This window comes from Prunus mume, linkage group LG2 (genome assembly GCF_029339155.1).
Source record: "Prunus mume cultivar Tortuosa linkage group LG2, ASM2933915v1, whole genome shotgun sequence".
NCBI lineage: Eukaryota > Viridiplantae > Streptophyta > Magnoliopsida > Rosales > Rosaceae > Prunus > Prunus mume.
This window is the reverse complement of record NC_142699.1, coordinates 42,344,016-42,366,541: the sequence shown is the minus strand read 5'-3', so window position 1 is coordinate 42,366,541 and position 22,526 is coordinate 42,344,016. Positions and strand designations below refer to the sequence as shown.

At 35.0% G+C, this 22,526-nt stretch overlaps 1 pseudogene; it reads left to right on the top strand.

Annotated features, from left to right (window-relative positions):
* The first annotated feature begins 416 nt into the window (after positions 1-416).
* On the top strand, positions 417-1,169 carry LOC148920421 (uncharacterized; annotated as a pseudogene).
* Positions 1,170-22,526: the final 21,357 nt, after the last annotated feature.

Genomic DNA, 22,526 nt, shown 5'->3' with positions numbered 1-22,526 from the left:
CAGGTGATGACCTAGTTGCTCTGGCCAAGGGCCGGCCCTGGTCAACACTGGTGATTATTCAAATTGCTGCTTTCCAAATTTGATGTACAATGTATTGTTTAATTTTTTCACAAGCATGGCCACTTTAAAAACTCTGTCCGTCCCCCTTTGCATTAGGACAAGAGTGGTCATTTTTTACAAGACTTTTCCAAGTTTTTTTGGTTTTTGCTGGAAAGACTTTCCCAAGTTGATCATTAGGAATATTGCAGATATAACAAAGACTAATAATATATATATATAATTGTAACTTATTCCATTTTCAAGAGGAGGTCACATGCTCTCTTATAAACACACTTTCAAAAACATCTAGTCCCTATTGCTAATTGAACATAAGAACTCTACAGAGAATAGAAGACTTTTCTTTCGAGCTTTCATCAATGGCAGGTAAGTACTATATATTATGATTAATATTTTTATTTCATTCAAGATCTTTTCCTTGATGTGATTCTATGTGTGTATAGGGTTTAAGGAATTTATGAAATTAGTTTACAATGGTAACTTCCATTTATTGAAAGATTGTCTTCATCTGATTTTAGAGTATTTGCCTCCACTTATTTGAAGATCTTTCCATTTTTATCTTTGCATATACATAAGATGGGTCTCGATCTCGATCTGAAGCTGAACAATTGAACCAGAGCTTTCAGGAGAGGGTAAGAAACCGCTTTCTTTGTCGCCCTAGAATGCTTTTTGGACAAGAGTGCCAAGGAGAAAGAGCTCCAGCAAAATGAAAAAAATGAGGTAGAAAATACTGATGAAGGCAAACGGACCTTCAACATTAATGAGAATGATTTCTTCGCAATTGAAAGCACGGATGTTGGGATTCACGATGCTTACAACGAAGAAGGTGGAGGTGGTGTTGATGTTCATCAACCAAGAAGGGGTCGAAACCACAACATTTGTGGCATACATTTTATGCAAAGAAAGGCGAGCGTGTTGGGATTAGCAAAGTTGGCAACAAGTACAACAACAAGTCGAGCGTACCATTTCTTCTTGGTCTTCTTGTTCTTCTTGTTATTGCTTCTTCTTCTTTCTTTTATATATCAATGGTGAGTAAGCAAAACAAAAAATGAAGCAAGCGGCTTGAGTTAAAAAATGGCACGACCAAAATAAATAGTTGGCGAAAAACTAGAGTTTATGGGGCAGGTCAAGACTAGACCACATGTTATGGGGCAGGAAAAACAAGATTTATGTATGGACTCCTTTTGTGGCAATCAATAAGTCAGATTTCTTCGTTACTAGTTCTTTCTCATGCTCAGAATTAAACTTTCAGATATTCATGGCATTCGAACCCACATGCAGATCAATAAATTCAAATCAATAAAATCCTTCTATGATTTTGATCAAGACCCACATGATTTCCGGATTCATAATCCCTACTTTTCTCATGTAGAACGTATTTTTCATGCTGTAAATCAATATTTTAAATTCCACAGATCGATCCAAGAGACCAGATTCTCAACTCCAATACTGTAACTAACCACATTCAAATAGTAGACACTACAAAGAAACAAAGACATGGACTATAAAATGGAAATTAACTCAAGCCTCTTTCTTTATTCAGCAGCGCAGCTCCCTTACTTTCTCTCTTGTTTATTTTTACCAAAACTTATACCATGGCTTCTTGCTCGTTCCTTCTTCTTTCCTCGAGTTGTAGTACTTGTTGCCGAATTTGCCGATCCCAACAAACTCCCCATCTTTTGAATCAATCTTGTTGCCATCAATGTTGTAGTCAGTTTTGTTTTGACCCTTCCTTCCTTGATGATGATCGACAGCACCACCTTCATGATATTCGTTGTTGAAGTCGAAAACCCCAACGCTTCTGCTTTCTGTTGCGGTAATTACATTCTCACGAATGTTGCAGGTCTGGTTATTACTATTTTTTGCCTCACTAGTTCTGTTTTGCGGGAGCTCTGATTCAGTTTCTTTTTGTGGGAGCACTGTTTCAGTTTCTTTTTGTGGGAGCTCTGTTTCAGTTTCAGAAAGTTTTCTAGAGGAACCAGTAAAGGGTTTTGTTGCCATCTCCTTGTGCAGGTATTCAGCTTCATTTGGAGACCCATCTTGTATAGAGGTGAGGATAAAAATGGAAATAACAAATAAAAAAAGTCCTGATAGTCAACTTGGATTAGTATAGTCAAGACTCAAAAGGTATTTTATGTGGGTGGAAAATTTTAGTTTTTCCTATTGAAATGTTGAAGGCTGCTACTAATAATAAATAAATTATTTTTGCAAAGGTAATCGCATGATGACAAATGCTAATTATCCTATTGCAACTGTTGCTTTCACTAGATGGGACTCTGAATTTAATGGCAGATGAGATGTAGTGACTCTGAATCATGGTTAGGTGCGTCTCCACTTTCGTAGTGTATTTAGACTGTTGAAAGCATTCTTCCACATTGAAAAGCTAAAGGGAGCTATAAGAGTTGGGCAACTTCCTTCGGTTGGCTCATAGTAAACTTGGGCACAATGGTCTGTCTATATATGAAGAAAAAGAGTTTTGTCTGGCTTCACTTACAATTAGAAACTTTTTCTGGCACACAAGCACCCAATTATCGATACCTCCAGACAAGGATCCAGACGGTGAAATTGTCTACCGGCTGGCTATATCTGAAGCCTCCACTTGGTGATCAGAAACAAGGTTCTGAGGATTCCTCTAAGGTGAACACCGACCAACAAAACAGCAACAGCTCGAAATCCCCATCAGTGAGCACCAAAACTCTCCAACCCAAGAAAAAGAACAAGGGCGGAAGAGGCAATGACTTCAGCATCGTTGGGAATAATATTACGGGGAAAAAATCGTAGATAGTAGGAATTTTCGAGTTTGGCAACACCCACTGTTAATGTGCAAAATGGTAAACTGATTTAGTATGTAATTTTTTTGTTTAGTGTTAATACTTAGCTCATAGGCTAAGCTATTTATACTAGTCAACGGTTTGTTAAGTCTCATAGGACTTGACTGGACAGGTGTCTTAATCCTACTGATAGTGTAGTTGGATGGTTGAGATTGAAGCTAGGAATTGTCTAGCTCTCTCTCTCTCCTCTAACGGTAATATGAGCTGTGAATGTAAATGATATAGTGCCTCACCCTCACGAATTAATACAAGTTTTGCAGAGCATATTGTTTTATCTCTCGCTTCGTCATTATTCTCAACTCTCCATTTTCCCATTAGCACATATTAGCTTGTCAAACACTAACATGGTGGGTTTGTTAAAGTGAGCTAGGATTCATAAGCGAAGGCTTATTGCAGTGATTCAAGCTTACATCGGCGATTGAGTCTAACATGGCTGGATCTGGAGGAGGGGAACTCAGGGCACCAATCTTCAATGGTGAAAATTTTGATTTCTGGCAAATCAAAATGAAAACCATTTTCCGTTCGCACGACCTGTGGGATATTGTGGAGAATGGGTACAAAACTCCGAAGAAAGAGGAGGAGGAGCTCACGAAGGCAGAAAGGAAGCTAATGCGTGAGAACGTGGTGAAGGACGCTAGAGCTCTGGGTATTATCCAAGGGGCTGTATCAGATCAATTTTTTCCAAGAATAGCAACTCAAGAAACTGCAAAGGCTGCGTGGGATATTCTGAAACAAGAATTTGTTGGTGATAAGAAGGTAAGATCCGTGAAACTTCAGAGTCTTAGGCGTGATTTTGAATATACTCGGATGAATGATAATGAATCTTTGTCTGGATATATTGCTAAGTTGTTTGATTTGATCAACCAAATGAAGAGCTATGGTGAGGATCTGAGCAATCAACGAATTGTTCAGAAACTACTCATTAGTCTGCCTAAATCCTATGATAGTATTGCAGCTGTGATAGAGAATACAAAAGATCTGGACACTATTGATGCCCAGGATGTAGTTGCCATTTTAAAAGGATATGAGCAGAGGCTTGATAGGCACAGTGACAATAGTGCAGAGAAAGCATTTGCTAGCTTAAACGTTGGATCAAAGTCAGCTCGGTCTAATGGTCACACCAGTAAGTCTCAGAAGAATGTCAAACCCAAGAATGAGAGAGATAAGAAAAAAGACAAGGGCGGAAGAGGCAATGACTTCGGAATCGTTGGGAATAATATTACGGGGAAAAAAACGGAGAGAGTAGGAATTTTCGAGTTTGGCAACACCCACATCTACAAAGGCCACGGGAAAGAAAAACTAGCCGACTCCGGTGGAGAAACTGACTCGGCATCCAGTACTGATGAAGACGAAGCAGAACTGATGACTCACTGAGGTCTGTAGCTAGCTAGGGCGTCCCCTTCCTTCTTAATTACATGTACTATTAATTTGATGAATAAAATAAAAATATATATTCTGTTGATGGTCGTCAATATACAATATTAATGCTCTCTCAAGTTCAGCAACAGTGGCATTATTTTACGGATGAAATATGAATTTGGAAATATGGAAGATATATATAACAAAATGCATAAATATTTAATAACGATTTCTCCCCAAGGCACAGGCACAATAGGCTCTATGAAGCAGAAGAATAAGCCATCAGATTTTTGGCGTTTATATGGATAAAAACAAAATAAAATAAAAAAGCCAGCGAACCATAAAAATGGAAAATGAAGAAGCAGAGTTTGTTCATCAGATTTTCGTGAAAAATAAAGTTTTATGAACATTAATACATATAACAAATCTCTCGTTATCAAAAAATTTGTTTATTATAACCAACCGTAAACACTAAAATGAACTTTACGGTGATCATCACCATGTTCGAAAAATTTGTTTAGGATATTTATTTCCTATTCTATTTGAATTTTATTTTTTTCTCTTTTGTACAAATTTTGTGTAATTAGAATTTTATTTGTTTTCTTGTATAATCTTATTAGGGTTTACACACTTGTATTATAAATACCTCCTTTGAATGAATGGAAATATATCAAAAAATATTTTACCCTGTATTGTTTGACTCAACATCGCTCTTGAAGTTTTGAATCCCTTAAATTGTAGAATTTGACATTTTAAAATCATAAATTAATAATAGCAATACCTATTTTCAAGCTTATGTATGCTCCAATAATTAATAACACTAGTATCTTTGCTAACGTTACAGCTAAAAAGAGGGAAAGTTGTAATTTACGCTAAACAAACTGGAAAGCATCAAAGTTGCTTGAGCCCCTCAATTCTCAGTAGGAGTGCAAGTATAATATATAATGTGTCAGATCACAGGCAACTATAGTTTATATTTATACTGAATTTTTATTTTAATACATATCATAACTACATAAAATATTTTTACATAATATTTTAATTGTTAGTGAAATAGTTTTTCCCATTTGAAAAGTTGTAGTTGGTTTTTGAAAAAATAAAATAAAATATACATTCTTCGAGGGCATGCATTCCACTAATCAAATATTTCTTCATTTCGATTCATGATAGTTAGTAGATAATTTAATGAGAAGTCGTGTTGATTCGATTCATTCTCGCTCTGATTCATAGTTAACCTTAAGGTTGAGTAGTATTTCTTTTTCCAATGATAAAGGAATCCAAATTCATAATAATAATGAAAAAATGACCCTAATTAAATAACCAGAGCACTTTATTATCAATAGAGCACCAAATAACAAAGCACATAAGGATTGTCACTAGGTACGTGATGACATGTGATCTGATGTGAAGACAGAGGATAAAACATAGAGACCGCCAAAGATTATCACTAGGCACGTGGTGACTTTCAATATAAAAATTTTGCAGGTGACCAACCCAGAATATGCGCATAGATCAAAGGAAACTGCGGAAGTTAATATAAAATTGTTCATACAAAACAGTGGACTGGCTAACACTACTACAAAAAGTGAAAAAGATGACCAGAAAAAGACGACGGTAGAAGAAAAAACGTCGTCGTATTTAAAAAGACAACGGTAACAAAAAGCTGTGTGGATAAGTGAGCGTAAACAACTAAAAACCGGAGGTACTGTTGAATATTTTTTTATAACGACGCACACAAATAAAAAGCGTCGTCTTATTAAAAAGGTTTTCTTGAGTTAAAATCGACCAAAAACAACGATGGCGGTATGACAAGCGTCGTCTTTTAAAAATCAAGTGTCATTTTTTTGGTAAACACGTGGCTGTTTTGATAAAAAATCGTTGTCTATTATATGTAAGATGACGATTTTTATACAAACCGTCGTTTTTTATATGTAAAGATGACGCTTTTTATAAAAACCATTGTCTATAGTATGTAAAGATGACGCTTTTTATAAAAACCGTCGTCTATTGTATGTAAAGATGACTCTTCTTATAAATCGTCGTCTATTGTATGTAAAGATGACGTTTTTTATAAAAACCGTCGCCTATTGTTTGTAAAGATGACGCTTTTTATAAAAAAAAATTATTTATTATATGTAAAGATGACGCTTTTTATTAAAAAAAAGTCCTCTATTGTATGCAAAGATGACGCTTTTTATAAAAACCGTCGTCTATTGTATATAAAGATGACGCTTTTATAAAAAACCGTCGTCTATTATATGTAAAGATGACGCTTTTATAAAAACCGTCGTCTATCGTATGTAAAGATGACGCTTTTTATAAAAATCGTTGTCTATTGTATGTAAAGATGACTCTTTTTATAAATCATTGTCTATTGTATGTAAAGATGACGCTTTTTATAAAAATCATCGTCTATTATATGTAAAGATAGCGCTCTTTATATAAAAAAATGTAGTCTATTGTATGTAAAGATGACGCTTTTTATAAAAACCGTCGTCTATCGTATGTAAATATGACTCTTTTTATAAACCGTCGTCTATTGTATGTAAAGATGATGCTTTTTATAAAAATCATCATCTATTGTATGTAAAGATGACGTTTTTTATAAAAAACCGTCATCTATTGTATGTAAAGATGACGCTTTTATAAAAAAACCGTCTATTGTAATGTAAAGATGACGTTTTTATTAAAAAACCGCCGTAAATCTATTGTATGCGTAAAGATGACGCTTTTTATAAATAAATAAAAACGTCATCTATTATATGTAAAGATGACGCTTTTTATATAAAAAAAAATGTTGTCTAACAATTAAGAGTTTATCTATACTTTCGTTAAATATAACATAAGATTTTGTGGTATCCACTAGTGTAAATATTTTAAATTGAAGAAAAAATTCAGTCATTGTATTCATATAGGGTCAAGTAGTGTAGCTGTAAAAAATCATCAAAATCGGAGTTAAATAATTCATGATTTTTCATTTATAACCATTGAAATTTTTTGTCTCATTACTTGATCTCTAAATGTTTATTTTTTTCGATTTTTGCCGTATATGATCTCGAAGTATAAACAAACAAGTTTAACGATTGGATCGTTGAAACTAGTTTCTTAGAATGCGTATGCCATCAAAACAATATGTTCACTAACAATTAAGAGTTTATTTATACTTTCGTTAAATATAACATAAGATTTTGTGGTATCCACTAGTGTAAATATTTTAAATTGAAGATCAAATTCAGTCATTGTATTCATATAGGGTCAAGGAGTGTAGCAGTAAAAAATCATCAAAATCGGAGTTAAAATAACCGTTAAATGATGATTTTTCATTTATAACCGTCGAAATTTTTTGTCTCGTTACTTGATCTCTGAATGTTTATTTTTTCGATTTTTGGCGTATATGATCTCGAAGTATAAACAAACAAGTTTGATGGTTGGATCATTGAAACTAGTTTCTTAGAATGCGTATGCCATCAAAACAATATATTCACTAACAATTAAGAGTTTATTTATACTTTCGTTAAATATAACATAAGATTTTGTGGTATCCACTAGTGTAAATATTTTAAATTGAACATCAAATTCAATCATTGTATTCATATAGGGTCAAGAAGTGTAGCGGTAAAAAATCATCAAAATCGGAGTTAAAATAACCGTTAAATCATGAATTTTCATTTATAACCGTCAAAATTTTTGTCTCGTTACTTGATCTCTGAATGTTTATTTTTTCGATTTTTGGCGTATATGATCTCGAAGTATAAACAAACACGTTTGACGGTTGGATCATTGAAACTAGTTTCTTAGAATGCGTATGCCATCAAAACAATATATTCACTAACAATTAAGAGTTTATTTATACTTTTGTTAAGTATGACATAAGATTTTGTGGTATCCACTATTGTAAATATTTTAAATTGAAGATAAAATTTAATCATTGTATTCATATAGGGTCAAGGAGTGTAGCAGTAAAAAATCATCAAAATCGGAGTTAAAATAACCGTTAAATGATGATTTTTCATTTATAATCGTCGAAATTTTTTGTCTCGTTACTTGATCTCTGAATGTTTATTTTTTCCGATTTTTGGCGTATATGATCTCGAAGTATAAACAAACAATTTTGACGATTGGATCGTTGAAACTAGTTTCTTAAAATGCGTATGCCATAAAAAAAAATATTCACTAACAATTAAGAGTTTATTTATACTTTCGTTAAATATAACATAAGATTTTGTGGTATCCACTAGTGTAAATATTTTAAATTGAAGATCAAATTCAGTCATTGTATTCATATGGGGTCAAGGAGGGTAGTGGTAAAAAATCGTCTATTGTATGTAAAGATAACGCTTTTTATAAAACCGTCGTCTATTGTATATACAGATGACGCTTTTTATAAAAAATCGTCGTCTATTGTATGTAAAGATGACGCTTTTTATAAAAACCGTCGTCTATTATATGTAAAGATGACGCTTTTTATAAAACCGTGTAAATCTTTTTGACGCTTTTATAAAAAAAACCGTCTATTATATGTAAAGATGACAATTTTTTTAAAAAGCGTCGTCTTTTAAAACACGCTAAAAAATGGCCGCTTAAGTGAATTCGCGCTCGACAAATTTCAAATTTTCATCCGTCTTTGAAAATCTTATCTCTCATTAACAAACGTCGTCTTTTAAAACACGCTAAAAAAAGTCTACTGAAGTGAATTCGCGCTCAACAAATTTTCAGATTTTCTCCCGTCTCTAAAAACCTTATCTCTCCCTCCTTGAAACCCTCCTGCACTCTCTAAAATCTCTACAAAATCATCAAAAAATCGATATCAATAAAGGAGTTGAGAGATTGAGGTCTTAGCAAATCCATAAGATGTAGAGGGATGTTCTGTATTTGGGAATCAAAGCTGGTTGAAAGGTTTGATTTGAAAGTCACCTAATCTCTTAATACCCTTCTATATCTTGCTAGTGAATTCTGGATTAGTCTCTTTGCGTTTTTGGTATGTTTTTTGTCTCCCTAATTTCAGATTTTGTCTCTCTTGATTTGTCTGATTTGTTTACATTTTTTTTATTATTTTTGGTTTCTTTTTAGATTTTCTGTTTTGGTTATCAGGAGATAAGGAGGAAGCTTGCAGATTTATAACTTTTTCTTTTGCAGGTTTTCTATGTGAGTCGTATGTTTTTTTATTGTTGAAAATTTGCAGTTTCTCGATGGTCTTTTTTATGCTCATTTTACAAGTTTTCTATGGAAATATGGACCAATGGTAAAATTTCTCTTCCACCTAATTTTTTATGTTTATAATCTTAGCTTCTTCTTTTTTTCTCTCTTTGTCATTTTGATTTATTTACAGGGATGATGGAGGAGACTTCAGTTGTGCATCATTTGTATGTTTAAAAACCGTCATATATTGTATGCGTAAAGATGACTGTTTTTTATTAAAACCGTCGTCTATTGTGCGTAAAAATGACGCTTTTATAACAAAATTGTCGCTATTGTATGCGTAAAGATGGCGCTTTTATAATAAAAAGGTCGTCTATTGTACTTAAAGATGACGTTTTTATAAAAATCGTCGTCTATTGTATGTAAAGATGACGCTTTTTATAAAAGGTCGTCCTATTATACGTAAAGATGACGCTTTTTATAAAAAAACCGTCGTCTATTGTACGTAAAGATGATACTTTTTATAAAAAAACCATCGTCTATTATACGTGAAGATGGCGCTTTTTATAAAAAAGGTCGTCTATTGTATGCGTAAAGATGACGCTTTTTATAAAAAAAGTCGTCTATTGTATGTAAAGATGATGTCTTTATAAACAATCCACGACGGTTTTCATAAAAAAATCGTCATCTTTACGTACAATACACGACGGTTTTATTAAAAACAGTTGTCTTTCCTCCTATAATTAACGATCTTTACCTCTAAACAACGACGATTTTCTTTAAAAACCGTCGTCTTTACAGATAAACAACGACGGTGAAAAGCCGTTGTAGTTTGAAACCCAAATAGACGACAGTCGATTTCACGACGGTTTAAAAACCGAATACACGATGGTGAATTCCCGTCGTCTTTGGCCTTTTTTGTAGTAGTGTAAAAATAAAACTGCGGAAGTTAATACAAAACAGTGGACCGGCTAAAAATAAAACAAAGAAGCAGTTTTTTTTTTTTTTGGTTTTTGGTTTTTGGTTTTTTATTTTGTTTTGTTTTGTTTTTTGTTTGTTACAAAACACATGAGCTCTTTGTATAGAAGCCAACTGGGCATATACTACGTACACTCTGTGAAACATGGCCACTTACAAATGTCTGTGTCCGGCCCCCCTTAGCATTTGGACAAAAGTTGTCCTGCATGTGATCAAAACAAAAATTCAACGTAATCAATTAGCTAGAAAATTTATAATTGCAAGCACTAATTATAATTTCTTATATAATTTATGTGTGAACTTCTCTTTCAAAGGTGCATGTGCGTGTCCGAAGAAGTCAAATATTTTTTCCACAGGAGTACCTTTTGTACTACACTATCGATCATGACTATTATTAATTTAATTTTTTTTTTGTTGAGAAATTTTGGAATTGCATACATAATTTAGCTAAAAAAGTCATTAGTCACAAATGACCAATACAAACTTGTCATAAGGGGCAATTACAATAAAAAATGATCTAACATCAAAATTAAAACAATCTAGTGTGCATCCACTAACGGTTACTCATGATCGAAGAGACTCTAGCATAGACATTCTAACTAAGATTGCAAACTCATAATAATAATAATTAAAAAAAAAAGAAGATAAAGCTTGTAATCTATGAAATTAAAGATCCACTTTACAAGTTCTTGAAGATTATGAATTAGGTTATTACAAGATTATGAATTATGAAGAACTTTCAACTTGTAATCATGGTGCAAAATATGATAAATGAGAATCCAAAGCTTGTTATCTACGAGATTAAAGATCCACTTTACAAGTTTTTAGAACTCTTATGTCCAAACCATTGTGTCAATAAAATATAAGTAAAGTGCAATTGAAACTATAAGGACCCAAGTGGTAAAACCGAGAAATTACAGGACTAGAAACGAATTTTTGCCTTTTTAAAACCTGCTAATGGTCATAGATTAAAAATAATACAAAAAATGATTCAAGGACATACAATAGTTTTAAATTTAGATTAGATGTATCGATACAACTTGGGATGGCTATGAATAGATCTTTAAATAAAACGGGGCCCATCAAGAACGCTGGATGCAATGAAGCAAGCAAAGAATGGGAGTGCATCTACTGAAATGGGCTGAGTAGGTTTAACAAGCAAAAATGAAAATCAATTAAATAAATTTTTTTTTTTAAAAAAAAGCTGTGGTCGAAAAAGTGAATTACCAACTAAAGAGAGGAAGGTTTAATTAATTATAATTGAAATACTTTGTCCTAATTAGTCATGACTTCTTTTTACAAAAAATGATTTTATTCTAGCACACTTCCCTTGAATTTGGGAAAAAATGTCCTCCATTCACACTATTACCCCAAATAATAATAATAAATGCGATAACGTGTTAATGTATGGTTTTTAGTATTTTCTTTTGGCTTCCCTTAACAACTTTGCAATAGGATGTGTAATGTAATTTATCAAGCTCAAGTCTAGATTAGGGAAAACTTTTATTGGTGCTCTTCTCTAATCTCTGCTCTATGGTGGCTCAAGCAAGTTGACAAAGGTATTGAGCATTGCATATCATTACATTAAACAGTCTTTATAAAATGATGACTAGTCATCCGTTTCTCATATGACTAGTAATCCTTGCTTCCAGCTGGATAACAAACTGTTTTGTCCTATTCCTCTTTCTCTCTCTCTGCTGCCATCTGTGTTTTCTGACCTAACGAATTTTTTGGCTGTAAAGGCCACGATTTTGGTCATTTGGCGGCTGTCTCTTTCGCGTGGAAGTTTTGGAAAGATTACTTTACTTTCTTTCTCTTCTTCCTCAAGAGAGAACCATATATTTTCATCTATGAGTTTTTCCAATTGATTTCTTTTTGAAAAACTGCTTTTGAAAAACCCGAATATGTATCTAGCTATTTAAATCATCTCTCATTTATATCTAGGTCAGATTCAAGACTGATTTCTTCAAGAGTATGGTTTCTTGAAGAAATTGGTCATTCTCCTTTGAATCCAAATATTGGTTTCGGTCTGTGTTGGAGCTTGCAAGCTAGTGTCATGGGATGAACGAGCTGGAGAATGAGCTGTCATTGCCATGAAGAACTGAGCTTCAAGTTTTGCTAAGTTGGAGAAGAAGATTGCACAAAGGAGGTATTGCTCATATTCCTAAATAGACCTAGGTGCATCTTGAGCTTGGTTGTGTTTCCTTTGTAAGAATCTTTTTCTACTTAGTGGAGTGCCTAGTCGGTTGATGACTCCCAGTTTTTCCCAATGGTGGGTTTCTGGGTGAACAAAATCTGTTTTGCGTATCTGTAATTTTTCTGGGTTTGTGTTCTTGGTGATTGACTAGTCATCTTTATCTGCTGTTTGATGTTTGCATGATTATGATGATTTCACACACTTTCACCATAGTTGTTGCTAGCACAGGAGATGCTTAGATTGACGGGTCCTTCTGAGTGCCTAGGTTGTCACTAATAATCTTCTAGGGTTGCAGGTACATTGTGGCATGATCTGTGTGTTCTCTTGATTGTGATTATTTATGACTAGCAGTTGACTAGTCATATGTGTATTTGGTCAAGGTTTAAAGTGTGAAGATTGCTGTGTTGTTTTGTCTTGTTTGTGTAATTAAATTTACCATTAGTCACCTAAGTACCAATTTTCAATTGGTATCAGAGCGTCAGCTCTTAACACAAATATAGAGATCCTAGGATTTGTTTTGGTGTTTAGGTATGCTCATTATGGAAAGGGATCGAGTTGCTGGATCTTGCAACTCCCCTCCCTATTTTGACGGTAATAACTACGCTGCATGGAGAGAAAAATTTGAGATATTTCTTGATGCACTTGATGAGTATGCAAGTGAGTATCTCACAAAACAGTGGGTTGCTCCGGTCAAGACTGTTTTTGGTGAGGATGTGCCCAAACCTAGGTCACAATGGACTGAAGCTGAGGTGTTTGGTGCATATTCGAACAAGAAGGCCAGAAATGCCTTAGTTACAGCTTTGTCTAGCACACAATTTGCACATATACAACACATCCCTAATGCTAAACAAGCTTGGGATAAACTAAGGGTGGTTCATGAAGGGGATGGACCAAGTTAGAACCCTAAAACTTCAGATGGTGCTTGCACAATTTAAAGAACTTAGGATGTCTGAAACTGAGTCTATTTCTAAGTTCTATGGGAGAGTTGAGATGATCACAAATGAAGCCATGAGTCTAGGTCAACCCATTGAAGAGCTTCTTGTTGTTCAGAAAATTCTTCGTGTTCTACCATCTAGGTTTAGAGCAAAGAAAACCGCAATCATGGAAGTCCAAAATTTAAATGAAATTAAGCTTGGCAAGCTTGTAGGAAAATTGAAAACCTATGAGATGGAATTGAATATGGAAGAAAATGACTCCAAAAAATCAAAAAATGTTGCACTTCAAGGAGTGCATGTTTCCTCTCTGAAAGTTGGTGAAAAATCCTCAGGTTTTGAGGATGAGATGGCTTTGTTTGTCAAAAAATTTAGGAGAATTCTTAAGGATAAGGGAAAGTTTGCTAGAGAGGGCAGCTCTGGTAGTAAGAAACAATTTAGACCATCAACTGAAGAGAGGAATAAGGATGTCAAACCTTTCACAAAAGATTTTAGAAAATCTGTCAAGTGCTTCACATGTGGAGGCATTGGACACTATGCTGCCGACTGTGCAAACAATCAGAAAAAATACTCCAAAGGAAAGGACAAGGCCATGAAAGTAAGCTGGAGTGAGAGTGAAAGTGAAGGGTCTCAAGAGGATTCATCTTCCTCTGATGATGATGACCAACATGTTGCCTTTGTTGCCTCTGTGCAGCCCACGTCTGATGAATCGATTCTGAGTCGGATGACTGTCATCTGAGTCATTAGGAAGAAAATATGATTGTTTGTTTAAAGAGACCTTGTTTTGAAAGAAGAGAGCCTCACACTTGAGTTCAATAACCAAGATCTTCAACATGAAATTCTCATCCTAAAAGAAACCAAAAAGGAGTTGAGTGACAAATTTGAGTCTCTAGAAAAAGAAAGTGATGCTCTTGTGTCAATTAGGAGTAACCTTGAGAATCAAGTTAATGTGCTCAAGGAAAGTAACATTGGTTTCCAGAACTCAAACAAACAGCTCCTAGGTGAATTGAATGAAGCAAATAGGAAGATTATATCTATGACCATTGGTGCTTCAAAAATTGACAAAATGTTGAATATGGGAAAAGTTCATGGGGACAAAGGTGGTCTTGGATTTAATCACTTTGGTTCTAGTTCATCTAGTTTTACCACTAAGTTTGTCAAATCAGAAACTCCAATCATTGTACCTCTTGATGTTCAGCAGGTTGTCAAGAAACCTAAGTTTGTTCCAACTTGTCACAGGTGTGGGTTGACTGGTCATATTTGACCAGTCTGTCATATGTTTAGCAAAGATAAGACCAGAAAATTGTCTTCAAAATCTAAAAGGAATCCCAGATCTTTGCAAAATCAAGTTGATCATTTGATGAATGAAGTTACTAAGATAGCCAAACTTGTCTCCCTCAAAATGAGTTCTCCCATTGTGCCTAAGTCTACTTGGATTGCAAGAGGTCATACCAAATCTCTTGTTGTGCTAAATGCTTTTGCTGCTTTAAACACCAACTCTTAGTATTTTGATAGTGGCTGTTCCAAACATATGTCTGGGGATAAAAATGTTTTCTCATCTCTCACCCCCTTTGATGGAGGCACTGTGACTTTTGGTGGAGGTCATAGGTCTCAAGTTGTTGGAAATGGTACTGTTTGTATCCCTGGTCTGCCCGAGCTTAAGAATGTTAGATTTGTTGAGGGTCTCACATCCAATCTCATTAGTGTGAGTTAGCTGTGTGATGATGGAATAGTAGAGGTTAGATTCTCCAAGCATGGCTGCAAAATCATTGGAAAAGGTGGCAATGAGATTGTGAGCGTGGCAAGGTCTAGGGACAATTGCTACTGCATTGATGGTGTCAATGATGCAAAAGAAGTAGTTTGCAACAAGATTGTAAATGAAACAAGTGTTTTGTGGCATCAAAGGCTTGGACATGTGAATTTTAGAGAATTGCATAAATTGTCCAAGAGAGAGTTAGTAAGTGGTCTACCAAAGCTTGAAAAATCTGATCTGCATGTTTGTGAAGGATGTCAATTAGGCAAACAAGTTAGAGTGTCACACAAAAAGGTCAAACACATTCAAACTAATGTTAGTCTAGAACTTGTTCACATGGATCTTGTTGGTCCTATCCAAACCGTGTCCCTTGGTGGAAAGAAATATATTCTTGTCATGGTTGATGATTTCTCTAGGTTCACTTGGGTCTCATTCTTACGTGAGAAATCTGAAACTTTCCAAAGGTTTAAGTCTGTTTGCCACCTTTTGCAAAAAGAGAAGATGACTAGTCATCTACCTCTTGTGAGAATTAGAACAGATCATGGCTCTGAATTTGAGAATTCTTAGTTTCTGAAATTTTGTGAAGAAATGGGAATTAAACATGAGTTCTCTGCACCTATTACACCTCAGCAAAATGGTGTTGTGGAGAGAAAGACTAGAGTGATTGTAGAGATGGCAAGGGTGATGCTAAATAGCAAAAATCTTGCTAAAGACTTTTGGGCTGAAGCTGTCAATACAACTTGTTACATCTCAAACAGGGTGTTGTGAGGTCTGGTACCAAACAAACTCCCTATGAGATTTGGAAAGGAAAGAAGCCTAATGTGTCATATTTTAGGGTCTTTGGTAGCACATGCTATATTTTGAGAGATAGGGAGCATCTTGCTAAGTTTGATTCTAAGTGTGATAAGGGAATATTTCTAGGGTATTCCACCTCAAGCCGAGCCTATAGAGTGTACAACTGTAGGTCCAGAACCATCATTGAATCCATAAATGTCACTATTGATGATTTTGCTGCATCTACAGAGATGGCATTGGATGAGGATGGTCTTTTACCTCCTCCTCCTCCTCTTGAGCAAGAATCTCCAGGTCTGGATCTTGTGGTTGACCTGTCAACTTTTGGAAATTCTGTCCCGGTTGACTTGTCAACCTTTTCAACTTCTAGTTCCATCTCATCTGTCCAGACTGCCAGCTCTCATACTGATCTTAGTCCTCTCACTCAAACTGAGAGTGTCATTATTGGCCCTCTTAATCAGGGAGTGAGAACTAGGAAGCAACTTGCTCAAGAAATTAGCCATGTGTGTTATGTCTCCAAGGAAGAGCCTAGAAATGTGAAAGAAGCCCTACACCATGGTGAATGGTTTCTTGCAATGCAGGAAGAATTAAATCAATTTGTGAGAAATGACGTTTGGTACCTTGTTCCTAGACCAGTCAACACAAATGTCATAGGCACTAAATGGATTTTCAAAAATAAAACCGATGAGCAAGGTAATGTGGTCAGAAACAAGGCTAGATTGGTTGCTCAAGGAGACACTCAAATGGAAGGCATTGACTTTGATGAAACTTTTGCCCATGTTGCAAGATTAGAATCAGTTAGATTGCTTCTTGCCATTGCTTGTCATTTGAAATTTAAACTTTATCAAATGGATGTCAAAACTGCCTTCTTGAATGGTGTCCTAAATGAAGAGGTCTATGTTGAGCAACCAAAGGGTTTTGAAGATCCACATCATCCAAATGATGTGTTTCGGTTAACCTCTCATCTTCTAGGAAATGGGTATGTTAGAGGGTCCGTTGATAAAACCTTGTTTGTGAAAAGGTTTAAAAAGGATGTCTTGATTGCTCAAGTGTATGTTGATGATATTGTGGTTGGTTCTACCTCTGATTTGCATGTTCAAGATTTTATTCATGTCATGACTAGTGAATTTGAAATGAGTCTTGTAGGTGAGCTTAACTATTTCTTAGGTCTTCAAATTAAACAAAGCCATGATGGGATCTTTGTATCTCAATCTAAATATGCAAAAAATCTTGTGACAAAATTTGGTTTGGAGGGAGCAAAATCTGCAAGAACTCCAATGAGCACTAGTGCTAAGATTCATAGAGACTTGCATGAAAAAGTGTGGATCAAACTCTCTATAGAAGCATGATAGGAAGTCTTCTCTACTTGACTGATAGTAGACCTGACATTTCTTTTAGTGTTGGTGTGTGTGCTAGGTTTCAAAGTGACCCAAAAGAGTTTCACTTGTTTGCTGTTAAGAGAATCATAAAATATGTGAGTGGGACTATTGAGTTTGGGTTGTGGTATACCTATGACACTTGTGTCAATCTTGTTGGGTATAGTGATGCCGATTGGGCAGGTTGTAGTGATGATATCCGGGGGGGCCTTCTATGTAGGCAACAAACTTGTTGCTTGGCATAGCAAAAAACATAATTCTGTCTCCTTATCCACTGGAAGCAGAGTATGTTGCAGCTGGGAGTTGTTGTACTCAACTCCTTTGGATGAGACAAATGTTGAAAGACTATGGTATTGCCCAATCATCCTTTCTAATCTATTGTGACAACATGAATGCCATAGATATTTCAAAAAATCATGTTCAACACTCTAGGACTAAGCATATAGACATTAGGCACCATTTTATTAGAGATCTTGTGGAAGACAAAATTTTATCTTTGGAATTTGTTCCCTCTAAAAAACAGCTAGCAGATATACTCACCAAGGCCTTGGACTTTCAGAAACATGTTACACTTCAGCAGTCTATTGGCCTTTGCTCAATTGATTGATTAGCTGGTCTGTTCCTTGTCTTCAGCACATTCCAAAACAGTTGACTAGTCATCTTGCTTGTAGTTGCCTAGTCAAGTCCAAAATTTTTTTGTTATATTTTGATGTTGATATGTCACTGTTCATATCTCTCATTTCTGATGGTGTGAATGATTGAATGTTTTTGTGCTTTGTCTGACTTGTGCATAATCCCTTTTCTTGTTTAAGATGCTATTAGATGAGACTTAAATTGTGCTATCTTGTCCTCTTGGTGAGCCACGTATCTCTGCTTCATTTTGGACTGCTCTTGTTATTATCTATTAGCTGGTCTCACTCTCTTAGCCAATCTATTTAAATTTTTTTTTAAAAAAAAAGGGGAAGTGTGACTAATGTAGTCACGGCTCTAGGAAGGTATAAGGTGTTTTGATTGAAGAATCTAGAGCAAAGAGCCGTAAAATTGGGCCATTCAAAGCACTTATGTTCGGGATGTGCAAGTAAATCAAAATAAATCATCAAATATTTTGTCATTAGAGAGTGATGATATTTTGCTGTGAGCCCATACTATGATCATGTCTTAAGAATGCTTTGTATACAGTTTTCTCCAAGAGAGATAAGATATCATCTCTTGTGTCCCTTGGCTCTAAACCTCCTTCTTTCCTAAATATGCCTTGTCTGTGAGCATGAATTGCATCTCATTGCCTATCTCTCAGAGTTGATTGTCTATCTAAACTGCATATGGTTTTAATCTTTTCTTCTTTTTCATTCCCTTTCCTTCATGTGTTGAAGACTTGGTCTAGGCTATTGTGCTAATGCAACTTTGATCACTTGATATATGTGCTAGTTCATGCTTGTGTTTTTTAGAAACCAAAACCATGTCTTTCACAGGGTCGATATTATTTGGTGTTTGTCATAATGCTGTTTTAGTTGACTAGTCATCTATGCTTATGGTTGCCTAGTCATATCATTACATTAAACAGTCTTCATAAAATGATGACTAGTCATCCGTTTCTCATATGACTAGTCATCCTTGCTTCCAGCTGGATAACAAACTGTTTTGTCCTATTCCTCTTTCTCTCTCTCTGCTGCCATCTGTGTTTTCTGACCTAACGAATTTTTTTGGTGTAAAGGCCACGATTTTGGTCATTTGGCGGCTGCCTCTTTCGCGTGGAAGTTTTGGAAAGATTGCTTTGCTTTCTTTCTCTTCTTCCTCAAGAGAGAACCATATATTTTCATCTATGAGTTTTTCCAATTGATTTCTTTTTGAAAAACTGCTTTTGAAAAAACCAAAATCTGCATCTAGCTATTTAAATCATCTCTCATTTATATTTAGGTCAGATTCAAGACTGATTTCTTCAAGAGTATGGTTTCTTGAAGAAATTGGTCATTCTCCTTTGAATCCAAATATTGGTTTCGGTCTGTGTTGAGCTTGCAAGCTAGTGTCATGGGATGAACGAGCAATTTGGAGAAGGAGCTGCCATTGCCATGAAGAACTGAGCTTCAAGTTTTGCTAAGTTGGAGAAGAAGATTGCACAAAGGAGGTATTGCTCATATTCCTAAATAGACCTAGGTGGATCTTGAGCTTGGTTGTGTTTCCTTCGTAAAAATCTTTTTCTACTTAGTGGAGTGCCTGGTCGGTTGATGACTCCCAGTTTTTCCCAATGGTGGGTTTCTAGGTGAACAAAATCTGTTTTGCATATCTGTAATTTTTCTGGGTTTGTGTTCTTGGTGGTTGACTAGTCATCTTTATCTGCTGTTTGATGTTTGCATGATTATGATGATTTCACACACTTTCACCATAGTTGTTGCTAGCACAGGGGATGCCTAGATTGACTGGGTCCTTCTGAGTGCCTAGGTTGTCATTAGTAATCTTCTAGGGTTGCAGGTACATTGTGGCATGATCTGTGTGTTCTCTTGATTGTGATTGTTCATGACTAGCAGTTGACTAGTCATATGTGTATTTGGTCAAGGTTTAAAGTGTGTGAAGATTGCTGTGTTGTTTTGTCTTGTTTGTGTAATTAAATTTACCATTAGTCACCTAAGTACCAATTTTCATAACGCTATGGCCACCAACTTATTTATCAACTTATAAATACCAAACACATGTGACACATGATATGGCAGACCATATTATCTGCTATATCATCTTTCTTCTTTAAATTCCATATTTTTTTTGCAACAAAAAGAATTTCACCAAACAAAAAATTAATATAAAAAATAAAACACCCAACGATTTAAGATTCAACATTGAACTCATACCCTCCCTCCTCCCCTTCACTTCTGTAAAACCCTAAAAACTCAACGGTGCCTCCATTAAAAGTTCCACTATGGAAAACTCAAGGACTTATTATCATAAACAAATTAATTTAAATTCTTCTTTTTTATTCTAAGAACAGGAAGGTTCCACCAAAAGCAAACAAGGTTGTCTACGAAATTGAAAGAAAATAAAAGGTATGATAGAAGGGCTAGCTTCAGATCTAAGGGATGGACCATAGGCATGACTAACCTGGGCTATAGCCTAGGTGGCTTTTTCTTTCCCAGCCGATAAAAAAATTATAGCCCAGTCAGTGGCGGATTTACTAAGTAAATGTCTTTCTTCTTTTACTTTTATTTATTTTTATATTACTCCATTTACTTAAGTTTATAATGTAAATAAGGAAGTACCCCCCATTTGGATTAAAATAAAAATACTAGAAAATCAAATTCTCACCAAATCAAAATATGAAAAATCGGTTTTAGTGCAAAATAAGTTTTAGGCTAAAAATAATGGCTCATTAAGTCAATATATACTTCATACTAAAATCCCATAAAATCAAGTTTTCTTATTTGATGTGTAAGGAATAAAAGCCGCTAAAAACTATCTTGAAAAAATGATAATTCTGAAAAACTATTTTTCATACTTAGCCAATATTTTTACATAAAATAATTTTTCATGTATAATATGAATACATGAAGGGACCTAAGGTCAATCTAGTTAAAAGCCGCCACAAAAAGTTTTACAAAAATAACCTAACTCTTATGTATTGAAGAAATAAAAGCTGCCACTGGAGCATGTTCGTTTGTTTTTTTTATTTTAAATAAATAAATCCTGGCCAAAATTGCACATTCGCTAAAAAAATCATAGGTTTTCCAGTGAGCCCAACCAATTGAATAAGCACTACTACAAAAATCGAAATAGACGGCGGGAAACCACCGTCGTGTAGAAGGTTTTCCAACCGTCGTGAAATCGACCGCCATCTTTTGTACTATCAACAACGACGGTTAATAACCGACGTTGTTAAGGAATTCAACGTCCATATTTATTACTAACCGACGTGTAATTACTATATAATTAGCCTAAAATGAAATCTCCCACAACATTACACGACGGTTTTATGGAAATGGAGATGTCTAAAGACTGTTACATGTCAAGATCAAAAGAAGAACCGACGTACATATAATTATCCACGTCTCTAAATGAAGGAAAAAAGACTTGGATAAGCTAGAAACCGTCGTGGTTAATATTTACTACGTTAAAAAAAAAACCGACTTGTGAACCATAAACAACGACGTACATACAAACCAACAGACGTTTAAAGAGTATTACATGTCATTTGTCTTTCCATAACCGCCGTAAAATAAAATAACCACGTCCTGCACCAGGCATCACCGACGCTTATATGTTTATCCATGTCATGAACTATAATACAAACCGACGTGTTAACTCGTTGACACATATGTTTTTTTCTAGAATCGTCATTTAAATAGTACAAAGAAGGCCCTTTAACAGAGGTAGATGTCACTTTTTCCAAATAACCGACGTCTAAAATATTTAAAATGATAGAATATTACTCAATATAGACGTACAAAACTCTCCCCCACGTCGGTTTATGTCAAATGATGACGTTATAAATAGTATTTAAGGCGTGGATAGGAACATAACTGACGTGGATTATAGATTCAACGTCCATTGCTTTAAAATAAAGGACGTGGTTAATTACTTCATTACGTCTAGAGATCCATCTGCTTGACATTGTAATTACTTACCACGTCGGTTCTTATCACATAATGACGTGGATGTCCTTTTAAAAGTCACTTATTTGACCTTCCGTAACGTATATATGAGCGGAGACGTCGTTGTTTTAGACTAGCAAGCGTCGCGAACATACATCACGACGGATAATGGAACTGAATGGCCTTTATTTTGCGGTTTAGACGACGGTTTATTTTAAGCAAACCGTCTTGATTTCTTTTTCATATGTTTGTTTTTTTGTTTTACGGTATGTTCCCTTGTTGAAACCCGACGTTGTTTTTATCTTAGACGTCCATATTTTCAATTTTTATCCCTGACCGTCGTACTTTACAGCTTTAACCTAGCATTTTTAATTTTTGATTTGTCTTGCCCAAAGCCTGCATAATGAAAATGTGATAAGAATTAAAATGTTGTACATAATTATTAATTAATGTCATACAATTAACTGAATAGCTAACGTCATACATTGCAACAATCAATCAATCCATATATCTTCACACCCATCTCTAATATTTTCAT